The following is a 19174-nucleotide window of genomic DNA, read 5'->3' as shown; positions in this document are numbered from 1 at the left end:
CCTGAGTTCCCTCTTGTTTGACATCTACTTCTCAGAAGTCCAGGCCAACACGGAGGGACTCTGGCTGACCAAATTTACAGATGACTGCAAGCTGGTAGCCATTATTAACTCCCTAAGTGATGCAGACATCCTACAGAAAGTCCTCACAGAGAGTAATGACTGGTGTTGAAACCATGGCCTTAAGCTTAATGCCAAAAAATGCATCATCACCCCCTTTGGGAAAAACTCAGTTCCCACTATTTACCACATCGATGGGAGCCCACTGAACACTGAAGGTGTTATAAGAGATCTGGGGACAGAGGTTGACAGCAACCTCTCCTTCAACCACCACATTGCCACTGTGGTCGGTCAGAAAGTCCTTCTATGTGGCACATCTCATAACCAAGGGTTTTGCATCCAGGAAGAAAGAGGTCGTCATTTCTCTCTACTCATCCCTCATTAGACCAATCATAGAGTATAATGCCCATTTGGCATGTACCTCACTAGACACCTGCAACAGCTGGAGAGGCCACAAAAGTACCTCACAAAGAGGATCCTAGGCCTTAAACAAATGTCCTACATGGACAGACTCAAAAAACTCCAGCTATTCTCTGTCTCATATCATCTATTAAGAGGCAATTTCTGCTTGACTTACAAATCCATGTCTGACCCAGCTCTGTTAGAAATGCTACATCTAAAGAAATCCAAATTCCTCCACACCACACACTCCAGAGACCTCAACCTCATTACCACAATCAACAGAACATGCTGGAGGGACTGGTTCATAGCCCAGAGACTACCCATGCTCTGGAATAGATTTTCCATGCATGTCAAGCAGAGCACCTTACTAGCCCTCTTCAAGAGAAATCTTGATGAGTGGATGGGAAATAGAAAGTACACCCCGGGGATCACGCCAGTGGCTCTACTTGATAGAGGCACTGGGAACTAATGATGGGTGGCACAATGTCAGGGCACTTCTATGGGCTAGGCTTGTAAAGGCCCCAGGGCTATTAGCCTAGTACACACCTATGAACCTATGAAACTATGAATTGGCATTAGTAGTAGTAGGGTTGAAATGTGGCGGTGTTGGATGGGAGTGATAGGATGTGAGAGTATAAAGAAGGAGTAGTGGAGGTAACAGGAGAAAGTTTAAGCTTTTGGAAGGCATGCTGGAGGGAATGGCAGTAGATAAGATGGAGGCAGTAGTTATGTTAAAAAGGAAGGTGTGTAAGGAATAGACGTGGGGGAAGGAGCAATTTGGATGAGAAGTAATGGCTAGCCAAATTATTTAGAAACTAAGTCTACTGTAAGAGAAGTGTAGGAGAGGCAAGAGGGAGGTGCACATGGGAAACAGGAAGAGGTGTGGTTTGGGAGGTGGGGTTTGTAGGAGGGGATAAGTATAAAGAAGTGATATGGGTGTGTGTGTGGGAATGGGGGTGGGTAGGGGAGCAAAGTGAGCACAAGTGTAGCGAGGGTGAACGGAGCGGGGCTACAGCAAGTTCAGAGTACAAAGCTTGAAAGTAAAAAGAAAACAAAACAGCCAGATTTTGCTTTGCAAATGATTTACTACAGGGGCTAATGGTAAGCTTGGAAATGCATTTTTCTAGTGGGAAAAATGGCCAGATTTGTGAAAGCAGATCTTTTGGGGGGCTGGCAATGAACTTTAGAGAGGCAGGGGTCTATATGAGCAGTGCTAAGGAAATTAATGGATGGCAGGCATTCCGTGGTAATGTGCTCACAAAACATGTCAGCTTAGAAGCTCTAGTTTAGTAAAATGCCTTACACTGGGAGAGTGCTTGTTTTGAATAGATGCCAATTAAAATGAGTTAGCTGTACTGAGCAAAATGAAGCTTTTAAGCTTTTAAAATATAATTATATTCCTGGCTGGGCATGGCCCCCTGGTGCCTTCAGCTCCAGACAACTACCTGAATCACCTTGTTATAATCTACCTCTGGTCCAGCCATTATATTGTCAGGTAACAAGGGTGAGGCTTCACATTTATTTGTACTACAGATGTGTACTTCTGTGATATTGGGGCTATATTAGTATGTGCATATTTAGCCTGGTTTACAGGTATACAACTTGCACTCTTTTCGTATACTGTGTTTCTTTGTCTTTGTAGAATATTCTTTGCCAGCCCAGTAGGTCCCTAGCTGTCTGAGTGCTTCTGATGATGGTGAGTGCCCTCCCTTTGAGAAACTTAAAGAACCTGTCTGCAGGTTGCAATTATTCTGGTCTTGTTCATTTTTCCTTCTCTGTTCTTTGATTGCTGAGTAATTCTAAAATAGTAACTTCACCCTCTGTAGTATCCATTGTTAAATGTGTTACATGAAATATTTATATTCATATTTTACATAGCATCTGCATCACTTTCTGCTCTTAGCTCGCATTATTTCTTCCCTGTACTATGCAACATTTTCTACTGCTAATACCTGTGCACTTCATATTTGCCATAATTTTGCAAGGGGTTTCTTTTATTTAGCTGTTTAATTAAGAAACTCTACAGAATGATGTTTTAATGTCTGAAGTTTTGCTTACATGTTAGCATAGTAACTCCTAAGGTCTGTACATAAGCAAACAGATTGACTCCCACTGATCCTGGAGGAATGACCAATTACCATCTCCTCACCCATTTCTACAGCTGACCCACTCCTCATTAACTTTATATACATTTAATCATGCTCACATATTCATATACTTTCGTAACTGTAAAATAACACATCTTCGCACTACTGCGGTATTGTAATATCATTCTATAGTATTCAGCTTGCAACAGGGTAGCCATCTTAAACATTATAACATAATCATGTCTATATTCTCACAGTAATTTACATATTTCAATTTTACTTTACAACCTAGACATTAGTATGTATAATTTCCCAACTGAAGTTGTATTGCTAAATTTCCAAGCATCAGATATTAATTCAACTCTGTAAATTCCATTCTGGCCATTATTACAAAATTGAAAACACTATTGTAATGCAGAGAGTGTTACTTTTATGTTCCAAAATCTGGAAACATGCAGGCATGTTAACCACTTTTCTAATATCAGAAAGGAGCTTAACAAGCTTTTGTTAAGCACTTTTAAGTGCTGTTAAACTCTAGCCTCAGATTAGAGCTTAAAAGCAGCCAGTGCCAGCCACCAAAGAACAGCGGCTACTTTTAAACAAAAAGTGTGGCCGATCAAAGTTTCCAATATCTTTTAAAGATGTTAGTTGCTCAGAGGACCTATTTGCTTCTGCTTGCTATCTGTGTGTTGTCAGGAAGCTGTAAAACACTTTGCACTTCTAGTCTCCTCCAATTTTTCTCTAAATTGTAATACATAGAACTGATAAAACTTCATGCACTACAAAGAATTAAGAAAGCTATTTTTGATTTAAAAATAGTTGTATAAGTAGCCAAAACATTATTTGAAACTGAACTGTGTTAATATAAATGGCTGAGATTATTTTATTGTATTTTGTACAGCAGCAAATACTGATGTGAAGTAAAAAATAAGAATTATGGTTTGGTCTTGCAGTTCATAACTCTTATTATATGTTCTTGACGTCTGTGTCATGGCTCCCCATGTTTGCTTTGCTCTGCTCTTGAAGTGAATTTTCTAGTATCTGAATCTCATACAAATAATAAGGGGGTTATGATTAGACTCCTGATCATAATTCTCTATACTTTATACTGCAATAATCATTCCCCATAGTAGCAACTATTTCTACAGATATTAACCAATTAGTTCCAATGACTCCTATAAAGCAGCAAGTCCAGTTATGTCTATACTTATTTTTATTCCACACAATTTGCTTTTTCTCCTGAATACTTCAAGAAACTAGGACATTTCTTTTTAGACTTCCATGTTTAAAGCAACTGATACAAAACAGCAGAACTCCTTAACACTACCCTATATGTGAACTAAACTCTTCTCCCGGTTATGACAACATCCAGGTATCATTCCCACTCCATACCAAAGCATTTTCTTCTACCCCACAAATATTACTAGCTTTATGACTTAATTTCCCATCAAAAAATGTAAAAAAACTATACCCAATGGGTATCTAACAACCCTTACAAGAAAATCATCTTGTCAGCTCCACAACAAATATATTTCCTTTACCTTTAACATCTGTTGCATCTAAAGATTATCTACTGTCATTAATTCTTAAAAACACTACAGGTAACACAATATCTAATAGTTTTTACACAGCAACATAAACCATGATAAAACTTTTGCTATACAATTGCTATGGCCGTCACCAGAGTTTCTCTTCAAAGACTTAATACTCACACAAGGTGTCCCCAGGATAATACAATTCACTGTTGCCTCCTGGCACATTAAATATATCTAGTACTCTCTTTAGACAAATTCCTCACAGTAAACAACAATCAGCTGTTCTGCAATAATGTAAAGTAACATCACCAATAGAAATTCTACAATAAAAACTCAAAGTCCATAATGCTTGGCCAGCTCCGTGACATAGATGGATAAGGTCCTGATTATAGCACAAGTGACCTGACTTTGGTTTAGTAGCATGCAGGGCAGGATGGGAGTAAGCAACTATTGTTAGCTCACCCACCACCCATCTTGGGGGGAAGACAGAGCTTGGCATATCAAATGAGTGACACCTACTGGGAGCAGGAGGTGTTACTCAGTCGAGATCAAGCCAGATGAGTTTCTGCAGTTACTGTGCTTAAACCAATGGGAACACTGCATGTGGAGGTACGTCACCTCAGGATGCTATAATAGTGGGTTCAGCAGAGCAAATGAGGGGGAGAGGGTGCTTCCAATGGGGAGAAGAGCAGGCTGATCCCTCCATGACCAGCAAGCTGGTTTGTTCTCTACCATCTAACTCTTACTGGAGAATGAAGGGCCAGTTGGGATTCCTGTACTGGAATAAATAATCTGTATGTCTTTCACCTAGCCCAACAGTGCCCAGCTCCCATGCCACTGGAGCAAATGGATGGACTGGGTGTTAGCAGAGGAGTTCTGGGCAAGATCCTGGTCAGAGCACAAAAAAGTCCAAATTGTTCTGTCAGCAACCAGTTAAACTTTACCTCACAATAAAATTCTGCCCCAAACGATATTAATACCTCTTTAGCAAATTTCCAACCATTACCCTTTTACACGTTATTGTCTTTTCTCCAGCATTCCATATTTACTCACAGGTACTCCAGGGAACTCCAGCAATTCTACTCTTGTCTATCACACTTTCTTACTTCATTTTGATCATCCAAAGCTCCTGTATATTCCACAACCATGTCATCCTACCTTATTATGCTACTACTAATCCTGTACATACTAGCCAACATACTCTTGTTTATCTTCCACCCAATGACTACTTACCTCCATTTCAAACTCATGACACCAATCCACTCTCAAAAACAAACTCAGGCCTGGCTAATAGTCACAGCCTCATTCCACCAAACCTCATCACAATGTTCACATAAAGCAACCCCCAAATCATGTCATTCTCCTCCTTCTATCTGTTGTGTCCCACAGAGGACCCCCTACACACACACACACACACACACACACACACACACACACACACACACACACACACACACACACACACACACACACACACACACACACACTACTTCACATCAAATTTCTAAAATTTGCTATAAAACTGACATTGTTCATTAACATTCTGCTAACGCAATGTCTCTTAAAAACAAACTGAAGCCCAGTGAGAACCAATAACCCCTAGCTTATTCAACAAGCAAATTAAAATAACCTTAGTGAATGTAGGGTAAATCATAAACCAGTTGGGGCAACTTGACTCTTTTGTACTATCTTACAATCTAGACATAGTTGGCGTCACAAATTTATGGAAAAAGGCCAACAACCACAAACTTAGCCAACACTTTTTTAATTGCAACTACCCACTCAACAGCAGAGCAGGCAACAGGGTGGGTGGAAGAACCCTGACCCTAATAAAAAGCAGCATAAGAACCACCATCCAACTCAAAATGTATCCAGTAATTACCATGACCCCTTCCAGCATATTCTGCAATTAAAAAAAACAGGAATCTTACCTTGTACAGGCCTACCTCCTTCCTCATCAAATACCACAATATTTAGGCAAGTTATTAATGAAACGATACCTCGTGTTACCACACAAAATGACATTTTACTTTTTGATTACTTTAACCCTAACCTTCTCGTCATCTTCAGTGTGAAACAATAGGCATGTTTAGAGACAATGGCCTTACTCAGTTAATTAAAGAACCTGAAAACCCCAACTTTAGAACAAAAAAATACTCCCTTCTTGATCTTCTGATCACAGACATTCCACACAAAACGGGTATCACATGTATAATTTCTCTCTCCTGCAGAGATCACTGATCCATCACACTTCTTCTAATAATTATAAGCAGTACCATCTTCTATGCAAAACCCCAAAAATCACTACTTTGAAAGAGGAATGATCCAAAATAAACTTTAAACTTTTCCTATGCAGCAATGACTCTAAAAATCTTGCAACCTCTCTAACAGATTGACTCATTAAACTTCAAGAAAATATATTCTAGAAATTACTATTCAAATACAGTAAACCAACCAAAAATGAAAAAGAAAATCCCCTGAAAGTAAAGATAAATTCATGAATCTTAGAAATCTGGCAACAGAAAGCCACACATTAATGTGTTCCACTCAAAACTCTCGAATAAACAATCTGAATATTTTGAAATTTTATTAATGACACCGCTGGACATTCCCCATATAAAAATCCTCTTCAAAAAACATCCAATCACCCTCATGCAACTTCTCTGTTCTGGATTTCCTAAAATCATTCTCTGTCCTTCTTTTCCTGCCTTCTACATACATATATTCACCCCCCATCTGAACTGCCTATATTCTCTTTTTTCTTCTTTAAAACAATTAAAACAAAGAAGATAAGAAATGTACTAATGAAATCCCATTATATGCATCCAGTGGTGCAGACAGATTACTGCCACTGCTAATCATCTTATGTAAAGATCATATAGTTCTCACATTATATGGTCAGTAAAACATGTCTTTTTACAAATACAATACCACCCCTTTGTAAAGAAATATTAAAAAAACCTGCAAATTGGTCAAACCACAAAAAGACTTTAGGAGAATTTCAATTCTTTCTACCTCAGGCAAAATATTTAAAAACTGTTTTTCACACAGATTACTAAATAGATTGTTTTCATCACATCATGGATATCAATAAAACAGCAGTATGATAACAGCCTTATGTCATCATCATCATCATCTTCTTTCGGCTGTTCCCATTAGGGTCGCCACAGCAGATCATCTGTTTCCATTTCCTCCTGATCTCTGCATCTTGCTCTGTCATACCAACCACCTGCATGTCCTCTCTCACCACATCCATAAACCTTATCTTAGGCCTTCTTCTTTTCCTGTTACCTGGTAACTTCATCCTTAGCATCTTTTCCCCAATACATTCAGTCTCCCTCCTCAGCACATATCCAAACCAACATAATCTTGCCTCTCTGGCTTTGTCTCCAAACCTTCCAACCTGGGTTGACCCTCTAATATACTTATTCCTAATACTGTCCACCCTCATCACACCCAGTGCAAATCTTAACATCTTTAACTCTGCCACATCCAGCTCTAACTCCTGCCTTTTTGTCAATGCCACTGTGTCCAACCCATATAACATTACTGGTCTCATTACCCTCTTGTAGACCTTCCCTTTCACTCTTACTGGTACCCGTCTGTCACAAATCACTCCTGACACTCTTCTCCACCCACTCCATCCTGCCTGTACTCTCTTCTTCACTTCTCTTCCACACTCACCATTACTCTGAACTATTGATCCCAAGTATTTAAACTCATCCACCTTTACCACCTCTACTCCTTGCATCCTCACCATTCCTCTATCCTCCCTCTCATTCACACACATATATTCTGTCTTAGTCCTGCTGACCTTCATTTCACTTCTCTCTAGAGCATATCTCCATCTCTCCAGGGTCTCCTTCACCTGTTCCCTACTCTCACTACAGATCACAATGTCATCTGCAAACATCATAGTCCACGGGGTCTCCTATCTGATCTCGTCTGTCAACCAGTCTATCACCATTGCAAATAAGAAAGTGCTCAGAGCTCATCCTTGATGTAATCCCACATTCACCTTAAATGCATCCATCACTCCCACCGCAGACCTCACCACTGTCACACTATCCTCGTACATATCCTGTACCACTCTTACATACTTCTCTGACACTTCTGACTTCCTCATACAATACCACAACTCCTCTCTAGGCACCCTGTCATATGCTTTCTCTAAGTCTACAAAAACACAATGCAACTCCTTCTGACCTTCTCTGTACTTCTCCATCAACACTCTCAGAGCAAACATCGCATCTGTAGTGCTCTTTCCTGGCATGAAACCATACTGCTGATCACTAATCATAACAGCCTTATATACCCCCACAAATTATATGTTAGCATAAGGACAGCTTTATGTACCCCCATAAGTTACATGTTAGCATGATGACAGTTTTATGTACCCCCACAAATTATATGTTCCAGAAAACTGATAAGCAACTTTTAACAGAATCAGTTTTTGTTGACCTGACAAATGCCTGTGATCTTGTTGATCATTAATTACTATCAAACATGCCTACATCAGCAGGTATCAGCCAAGACTTTATGCTATGATTCAAGGACTTCCTTAACAGCAGACAATTTAAAGTTCTGATTAGATCTAGCTCTAATTCCTTACTCTTAACAGACAGAATGCTACAAGGATCTGTACTCTCCCTGCCTACTATTCCCCATATCTATCAAATAACTGACTGCCGATTGAACTTCTACAGATCAAAATCACTCTTTATGCAGGTGATATGGTCATCTAGTGTCTCTCTTATTTATCAACAACCAAAACAGATCTTGAGTAGGACCTTTCCCACCTATCAAACTGACTTATCAAGAAAAAAACAAAACAAACAAAAAACTCTATCCAAAACAATTGGCTGTACAGGTCTGAAACTTATAACCCTCAGAAACAACTTCACACTTCATATAACTAGGATCTGGCTTGACCAACGTGTAAACTTCCAGTGTCACTAAGTCAAAAATAAACTGTCTTATTTTTAGGTCAAAAAAGATTTCCCACTTCATTTCCTGAGAAAATTGAACAGCTAAAGGAGTTCTGCTGGCACAGCTCAAGAACAGCTTTCTAATCACTGCCAGCTTATGTAAAAAAAGCGTAAACTACCCTGAAACCACAGCTAATAGTATCTGTAAATTCTCACCCTTGCCACTAAAACAGAGCATCACTATAATGACCTTACAAAAGCAAAATGGTTACCAATAGAACAAAGATGCTCTCCTTTTAGCATTCCTCACATATGGGATTTAAATTTTTATCCTTTACCCTTTTTTGTTAGCAGACAAGGCTGTCCTCATGCTAACATATAATTTGTGGGGGTACATAAGACTGTCATCATGCAATCTTATATCTCAGATTTTACAGAAAATCCCTCCCCATTTAATTGGAACAGCAAACTTCACTGTTCTGACCAGTGCTTCTCCGTATTTTTGTCATTCCAATCAACCCCCCTTTTCCAATCTGTACATCAGATTGGGGTATCACATCAACAATGGTTGATGTGACAGCTTCTCCATAGTATGTCCCTCTATATCAGTCTTTGTCATTACAAATCTAAATTCTTTCTACCAGGAATTCTACAACCAACTAAAAATATTTACATAATGAGGTGGTAACATAATCTCACTCTTAACCACATTCATTGCTATTACTGATGCCTAACCCAAAGAATCACCACTCCTCTCTCTATCCTCTCTTATTTTATCCACATCCTAAGAATAGTAACTTATCTTCATTTACTCCTTCCTGTTAATTCTATCCCCTCCACCCTCTTTTCCATTCATGTGAACTGTATACATTGTATATAGCACATATTAGGCATGTTATGTTACTTTGTCATATTGTTACAAGACTAACAATTTGATTATATATTCATTCTTTATAATTGAACATTTGTGTGTATGGTATTGTATTCAGCAATGTACTGTCATTATTATTTTTATTGTATCTTTCAGGGCGGAACCTGATAATGTCCAGAGGGATCAGTTTGAGAGACAAAGAAAAATATAGGAGTTGACTAGAAGATCCAGGAGTACATTGGAAATGAACTGGTGACTGGAGTTGGGAGATATAGATCAACAGGAAGAAAACCAGTAACTTGAAACTTAATGGATAAATATGGGATTACAAAGCTTGAATTGCATTTGTGAAATATGGCAGAACAAGAAAATCTGGAAAGATTGCAAATTATTTACTTTGTTAAACTTGTAGGGGACTCCAAAGCATATGCCCTGTCATTAATGTTTGGAAGAACATTAAGGAGAGGGGAAGAGGAAGGAAAGAGGTAACTGTAAGAAAAACAATTTTTGTTTTTAGCAGTATTTCTATAGAGGGCAGCCACAGTGGTGCAGTAGTTAGTGCTGTTGCCTCACAGCAAGAAGTTCTCCGTTTGATCCTTGGCTGGAATGCCTTCTGTGCAGAGTCTGCATGTCCTCCCTATGGTCATGTGAGTTCCCTCCAGGTGCTCTGGTTTCCTCCAACATCCCAAAAACATGCTGTAGGTGGACTGGGCACTCTAAATTGGGCCTAGGTGTGAGTGTGTGCCTTCCATGGAAGGCTGGGTGCCGGACTGGCAACTCAACACCATAAAGCTCTACTGCCAATCATGAGCAGACAGATGATCCAAGAAGTAGAATTTTCATAGAACATAACATATGCTGCATGTTATATGGTAAAGCATTTTCAGTTATTTTTATTGTTGTAGGGATACTGAAGTAAACAGGTGCCCTTTTTTCCTTCTTCTTTCTTCTTGTATAGTTTTAAGAAATGTAAGCCATGCAATGTAAAAAGAGAAGAAAGTCTGGACAAAAGCATGTTTAAGATAATAGGCTGTAGTCTTAGGTTGTTGAGGTGAGAGACTGGTTGTAAAAGTATCTATGAACCTAGAGCATGATACAAGTACATCTGATATGCTTTTTCTTATTTTTGTATAGAGGGATTACTGGATTAATTCTCTTGACTTGATCTAACAAGCTTTAAGTGGAAGCAAGTAAAGAAAAGAATACTGAATGCAATGAAAAGTTTTACTTTACCAAATACATGTCCACAGTGCAATATAAAAAGCTTGTAGCTGAACGCAACCGTATATCTGTTTCTCATGCTTCTGTGGAGACAATCTGAAAACAGGGCAATTAAAACAGACTACCTTTTTCTTTCAATGGCTAAAAGAGGATGTTTTCTGAAAGCACTTTCTATATTATCTCTGAACATGAATGGTGTCACAGGTGTATACAAAAAAGAAAGAGTAGTGAACTATATTAAAAAATGAAGAGTGCAGATAGCTATGCTACAAGAGAGACACATTTGGAAAGAAATGAACATGTGAATATGATAAAGAAAGGATTTCAGGATGGTTATTCAGCAGAATATCTGGAACAAAGGAAAAGGGGAGTAATTATATTAATTGCTAGAGGAGCTCCAATAGTGATAGAAGAGAAAAAGATAATAATAGCAGATTTGTAGTAGTAAGCGACTATTGGCAAGGGAGAAGGATTACGCAGGCATGTATTTATATTCAACTTAAAACTGTTAAAATGGATCTTAAAAAAATTCTGGGAGAAATAATCAGCTTTTATCAAGGAGTATTACTTATAGATGAGGAGTGGAATTTGATTTGCAGCAGTGAAGATGTATCTTTGAAGCCTGGAGGGGAAACTATAATGAAAGAGGGTAGCTTTTTGAAGAAATTAATAAAAATATTTAGTATGGAAGATATGAATTCAGTCATAGGAGTTTGGAGTGAATTTATATATTATTCCCAATGTACAAAAACTGGGCTAGGCTAAGACATTATATTTCATGGGAACATGTGTATTCAACTGAAAGTTTGATATATATCAAATAACTATTACACATCATGCACCAATAATAACTAAAATAAAAATGCAAGGAAATTAAATAAAAATGAGACAGTGGTGCTTCCCCACCTATCTGTTAAACAGAGAGGAATTTAAGGAATGGGTAGTGAAAAGTATATAGGAGTTATCAGGGAAGACATAAATTTCTTCATAAAATATAGCTAGGGAGTTGGATAAAATGAAAGTGGAGTTTAAAAATAGGGTAGGAATAAAAGAAAAAGAGATATGCCCCTGGATTCAACAAGATTTGCATGGCATGCAGGATCAGTGCAGGACCTCCAGCAGGCAATATGTCTGCCATGAGATCCAGGAATAGTGTGTAGGGGCGTGCACAAGCGCTCCTGCACTAGTCCTGCACGCACTCAGCCTCTGTATGCAAATTACCCTATTTGCAGGAGAAATCCATGCAAATGAGAGGAATTTGCAATCCAGGAAGCTGGAAACTGGCTGTGTAGGACTAGTGTAATCTGCAGAAATGTACTCTGCCAGTAACGTAGTGCATTTCTGCAAATTCCAAAACGGAGCCATTACAGCTTCAAATAAAGGGTGCATATCATGTAGGAAGCATGCCAGTGGCCAAGTATAATGCCATTGGCATTGAAAACAGTTAAAAAAAATGAACAAATCAATATTTATTTTTTTTAGCTGATCTCGGCTGTTTAAGCATAGAGCAGTGGCACACAAACGGGATCAGGGGAAAATAAGAAAATAAACCTAAAATAAACATCCTAACTAAAATCACTATTCTGCCATTACACCCAATGGCAGGCAGAAGGCAGCATGGCCATTGAATAGTGGTTGCTAAGGGGGGAGGCTCAGTGAGGGACCTGTAACTATGCATTAGAAGGCAATCCTATGCAAATGAGGGGAATGATAGTGAATCCCAGATTTCCCCAGCATGCTAGTCAGCTCCCAACAGTGTAAGAGCAGGAATAGCTTGGTGCAAACCTAGGAGTTAGCTGACATCATAGGGGTGTGTGTCAGGCATATTGTAAGTGGACTGGAGCCTTGTGGCTCGGGTTTGGCCTTAGCTTAGCAGAGCTAAGTAAGGGGGTGTGTCTGAGGCTGCCTAGCACTCTTTACATTGCCTAAGCAGGTGTGCGTACTGCACACAGGTTTTAAAGGGAAGAAAAAAAAGTAAACCAGGAAATAGCAGCTCTGTGCACATTTGAGCACTGTGTTTGTGGGACGCACCCCCCAGGCTTAAACAGGAAGGTAATGGGAAGGCAAAACAGCAGTAGGAAGATAATCAGGGAGAACTAGCATAGCGGGCAGGTGAAATGTATCAGAATCAACAAATTACACAGGCAGCAGACAAGCCCAGCCCAGAACACTACCATAAACCATGCAAACACCTTTCTCTCTGTTTTTTCCCATACTCTACACCACCGGTGTATACAAGCAGGGAACTTTTAACAAACAAAACTACAAAATGATAGGGGCTGTAGCAGGCATCATACAACAGCATGTGCAAGAGGATGAGGGTGGTGAGGATGTGAATGCTGTGAAGAGATGGAGAAGGGTGTACAGACCCAGGGTAACCTACCAGGGGCTACATGAGCTGGAGACAGTGGAGTGCTATAGGGTGGACAGGGACTCCTACAGCAAATCGTTGAGCTGTTCCAGCCATGCCTGACACACCTGACACACAGAACTGACAGAGGGGAACCCATCCCAGTGGATACCAAGGTATGTGTAGGCCTAGGAATACTAGCCACAGGTACTTCCCAAAGCTCAACTGGGGATTGTCATCTAGAGTATTTCACTAGTTACTGGATGCCATGTTAGCATATGCCAGTGAGCATGTATATTTTCTCAACACCCATGAGGTGTTGGCCAGCAATATGCGTCTCTTCCACCAAATAGCAGAATACCCTGAGGTAGTGGGTGCTATAGACTGCATGCACATATGTATCAAAGCACCACCTGGTATGCAGGGTAGGGTCTACATCAACCACAAGGGCTTCCCCTCCATCAACTGCCAGGTCATGTGCCAACCCTACTTAGAAATGTAGCAACAGTCTGGTGTGCCCCCTCAAACCTATTTAGAAATGTAGTAATGGTCTGGTGTGCTCCCACCCAATCTGATGTACACACGTCGCAACAGTCAAGTGTGCCCCCCCACAACCCTATGTAGAAATGTAGTAACATATATGTGTAGGTATAATATCAGTGGAGCACAGTTGCACAGGGGTGGCCAAGGTAGCAGGAAAGGTTGTAGCTTCTGCACAATATGCAAGTATGTGTGTGTTAGGTCAGTGTGTGTTTCATATTGTGTGAGAGTGGTCAGTATGTATGCATGAGGTAAGACCTGGTGGCCATTGCCCACTACTGCTAATGACAGGGACAAGTCCTCACAACTTCGGTGCCAAACACAATACCCACCAGTATAACACAAGCTAGCAGTAAGCCATTGTAAATGTATGTGTGTCACCATCTGAAAGACTGACATGGCATGGCTGTTGGGCTAGATATACAAGCAGTACACAGGGGAAAGTACGACAGACATACAGTATATATTGTGTCACTGTGAAATGGACACACCTTTGGAATAGTACATACAGGTATGCATCACATTATATGGTCCTGTAGTAGGGGATACCGGTGTTGTCTGCCCAAATACTCGCAGATCACAAAGGAGGTAGGACTGATGTATTGGGAAACAGCTGATGTACCTGCACATGCAAGCATAACTGGAATGCCCAATGCATATCTGTGTATCGGATGCAAGTAGTGTCCAAAGCACACATGCACCCAACTCACACAAACACCACTCACAGGTATCTCTCTGGTTGTAACCCTGCTGTGGGGAATGGGTACAATATGACCCCACCTGTATATGGCAATAGTGATAGAATGCAGCATGCAGTACAGGTGTCCCATGCAGGTGTGTCGCTAGCTGTAGGTAGCACCCTGCTAGCATCCCCAACACCTGATGAAGACAGATAGAAGGTATTGGCATGAACACCTAGCACACCTACCCTGTCACTGTATGACGGTCTGAGAGTGTAGGACTGATAGAATGCAACAGCCTGCCACATCTGGCCCACATCAACATCTGATGGCCCACAGGCCTCTGCCAAGGGCCTGTGTCTCACACGTACTGCCAATTCATGTTATGTCATGGACATCCATATAACAACACAACACACTCCACATAAGCCATATGCAAGACCATGTGGATAAACCACAGTAACATGTCCACCATGTCCCACTGCATGAACTGTGGACCAACACCAACGCACAGCTGTGATGGGGTGATAACCTTAGGAAAAGTATCAGAGAATGTATGATAATGTAAGGAAGAGGAAAGAATAATGGGGTGGGGTGGGAGCATGGGCAGCATGAAATGTGCAAGGTCAGACACAAAGCAGACCTGGCTGTAAACACATAAATGGATGGCTACATACCTGCCCGTACACCACAATAGGGGTAATGTCCTTACTCATGGCCCCTGCCTCTGGGTAACCTGTATGAATCTGTACAGCTGTGAGGTATTGACATAGCAATATAAGGCCATACTGTCATGTTGGTGGATGTATAATTATGGGATCCTCTGCCAGGACTGTACCAAGGTGCTGAGCTAGATACACAGACCCAGCAGCAAGTGTCTGCAGCTCCCCCTCCAGGATGGCATAACCTACCATGAATATATAGGCATCTGCCCACAATACCGCACACAGCTGCAGTCACCCTTGTCCCCCAAGACATCACTGTGAGCAGGAATGTCCACCTGACAGTACATGAGGACAGAAAACATCACAGTGTATAACAGTACACATGTCTGAATATCTCTGCTAACAGCAGTACCATGTAGCTGAAGCAGCACAGACACAATCACCTGCAGTACACACAATTCCCTGCACACTTTGTCCCCATATTGCCAAATGATCAACAGATACCCTGCAGTAACAGTTTGCTACCTGTAGGTGTACAACACAAAGGTCTGCACTGGTGTACAAACTTCTTCTTCTTTCAGCTTTTTCCCAGTTAGGGGTCGCCACAGCGGATCACCTGTCCACTCATGATTGGCAGTGGGGTTTTATGGTGTCAACTTGCCAGCCCAGCACCCAACCTTCCACAGAAGGCACACACACGCACACACTCACACCTAGGGCCAATTTAGAGTGTCCGATCCATCTACAGCATGTCTTTGGATTGTGGGAGGAAACTGGAGCTCCCGGAGGAAACCCACACGACCACAGGGAGGACATGCATACTCCACACAGAAGGCACCTCTGCCGAGAATCGAACCAGAAAACCTCTTGCTGTGAGGTGGCAACGCTAACTGCTGCGCCACCATGGCCACTCCACTGGAGTACAAACAACCTGGAATCAATCCACACATTCAATACAGAATGGCATACTGGGCATGCTCACACACTAGAGAAATGAAGACAATGTCAGACAACAACATACTGAAAGGTCATACTGGGCATGCTCACACACAAACAAATGAAGCCCATGTCTGAAACAACAGTGGACCAGGCATATCTGGCAGTTGCAGATGTTAGTGCAGACACTCCTCAGTATGCACCACTCATTCTTTGCACACACAGTGGGTAGGAATACAGACATATATCCAAGGACAACACACTATAATAAGCCAAAAGTAGACATACATAGATGTATGGAAGAGAGTGACTGTGACAAGGAGCCATCCATTATGAGGCCTGTTCCACCCAGCACACAGTCAAATGGCTACAACCACATGAGGTTCAGTTGTCACTCACTGTAGATACTAGCCACCGATATCTGTCAGCATTACAGACTATGTAGTGCAAGTGCCAGTTGTGCAATATGACTGTACAAGGAAGTAGTCATCTCACAGCTGTATACACGTACTTGTGAACTATAACCCTGCATGTGCCCGCATGTGGTGTGTCAACCTCTAGATGAATGGGTTATGGCCCATGCACACACACTGCCCTCCCCCTAGCCCTACTATGACAAGGCTGTTGAGGTCATCCACTTTGAAATACAACTTTGGGAAAGTTGCAGGCAAGTGATCTCCATGGCGCATCCTATAACTGCATCCTGTTGTAGTGTGATAAACTAGTTAGGTAGGAGTTCTAATCCCAGAAATGGCAACTGTGTGTGTCTGTCTGCCTGTGTAGACAGTAATGCTTTTAGGCTAGTCACACTCCTTACAATTCAAATGCCCTACTTTGGCAAGGTTACTGATGTTATCCACCTTGAAATACACCTTTGGGAAAATTGTAGCCCAGTAATCTCTGTGGCATGTCCTATAACTGCGTACTGCTGTAGTGTGATAAACTAGTTAAGTAGGAGTTTGAATCGCATACATGGCAACTGTGTGTGTGTGTGTGTGTGTGTGTGTGTGTGTGTGTGTGTGTGTGTGTCTGTATCGAGAGCAATGCTTTTTAGGCTGGTCACACTCCCTAAAATTCAAATGCTCTACTTTGGCAAGGCTGATGATGTCATTCACATTGAACTACACCTTTGGGAAAATTATAGCCCAGTAATCTCTGTGGTGTGTCCTAAAACTGTACTGCTGTAGTGTGATAAAATAGTTAGGTAGGGGTTCTAATCCCAGACTTGCCAACTGTGTGTGTGTGTGTGTGTGTGTGTGTGTGTGTGTGTGTGTGTGTGTGTGTGTGTGTGTGAAGAGTGCAGTGCTTTTTAGGCTAGTCACACTCAGTACAATTCAAATGCCCTACTTTGGCAAGGCTGCTGATGTCATTCACTGTGATATAAACCTTTCAGAGAGCTGTAATATAGTAATCTCCATGGCACATCCTATAACTGTGTGTGGCTGTAGTGTGATAAAATAGTTAGGTAGGAGTTCTAATCCCAGACTTGGCAACTGTCTGTGTAGAGAGCAATGCTTTTTAGACTAGTCACACTCACAACACTTCAAATGCCCTACTCTGGCAAGGCTGGTGATGTCATTCACTGTGAAATACTTGGGGAAAAAGTACTCCAATAATCCCCATGGTGCATCCTATAAGAGCTTCATGTTGTAGTATGATATAGATCTCTGGTAGGGGTTCTATTCCCACACATGGCAGTTGTGGATGTTTTGTATGTGTTGCTATGTCTGTGTAGGGAGCAATGCATTTTAGGCTAGTCACACTCACTACAATTCAAATGATCTACTTTGGCAATCCTGCTGATGTCATTCACTGTGAAATACACCTTTGGGGAAGAAGTACTGCAGTAATCCCTGTGGTGCATCCTATAACAGCTTTATGCTGTAGTGTGATATAGAACTCTAGTAGGGGTTATATTCCCACATATGGCAGTTGTGGGTGTTTTGTGTGTGTTTCTATGTCTGTGTAGGGAGCAATGCATTTTAGGCTAGTCACACTCACTACAATTCAAATGTCCTACTTTGACAATCCAGCTGATGTCATTCACTGTGAAATACACATTTGGGGAAAAAGTACTTCAGTATTTTCTGTGATGCGTTGTATAACTGCATAGTACTGTGGTGTAATAAACTATTTAGGTAGGAGTTCTAATCCCAAACATGACAGGTCTGCATTTGTAATTCATATCCTGTGTGGAGGTGGTTGTGAGTGTGTAACAACTGGACTCAATGAAGAGCAGGTTTTGCTAATTTCTTACATGGTGGCCCTAGTATATATCACAATGTCCACCATACAGTGATAACAGATGTGAAATAGCCAAGAGGCTGGGGTGCAAATCTATACCCCTACATGTGACATCAGGGCCGGCGAACAATGTGAGCAACCCTAGAATTACCCAGCAACCACTCTCAACCCATGTCTCATGCACACACACACTTGCTTAGGCAACAGCCGCTATGTTGTCAGTACCCTGCATATTGCCCACTGATAGCAACCATGGTGTGATTGCAGTGGGCTACAGTGGGCATGCTACTCCATTCATCAGTCCAATAGGCACGTATATGCTGACAGTGCACCTTCACCATGTTCCCCACTGGACACCTGCAACACCTGTGGTGCCATCAAATGTGACCCACAAAGGACATACCATGCCTAAAAAACATGCATTGTATGGACAGATGCCACTGACACTAGGAGAATACCAGTATCATGCTGTCATTGTAGGTGCAGGGTAAAACTGTTGTCCGTTAACACTTCCCACCACATGAGGCCAGGACTGGCACAACCGATGATAACAATCTGTGTACACAACATGGGCCAGACAACCCAGGTATATTCCACATGTCACTGAACATGCATGTGGGAGGTATGCACATCCCAGACACTGTCCATGTCATGGACT

This window comes from Protopterus annectens, chromosome 13.part0 (assembly GCF_019279795.1).
Source record: "Protopterus annectens isolate FY-2018-M chromosome 13.part0, PAN1.0, whole genome shotgun sequence".
Taxonomy (NCBI): domain Eukaryota; kingdom Metazoa; phylum Chordata; order Ceratodontiformes; family Protopteridae; genus Protopterus; species Protopterus annectens.
This window is presented reverse-complemented; position numbering follows the sequence as displayed.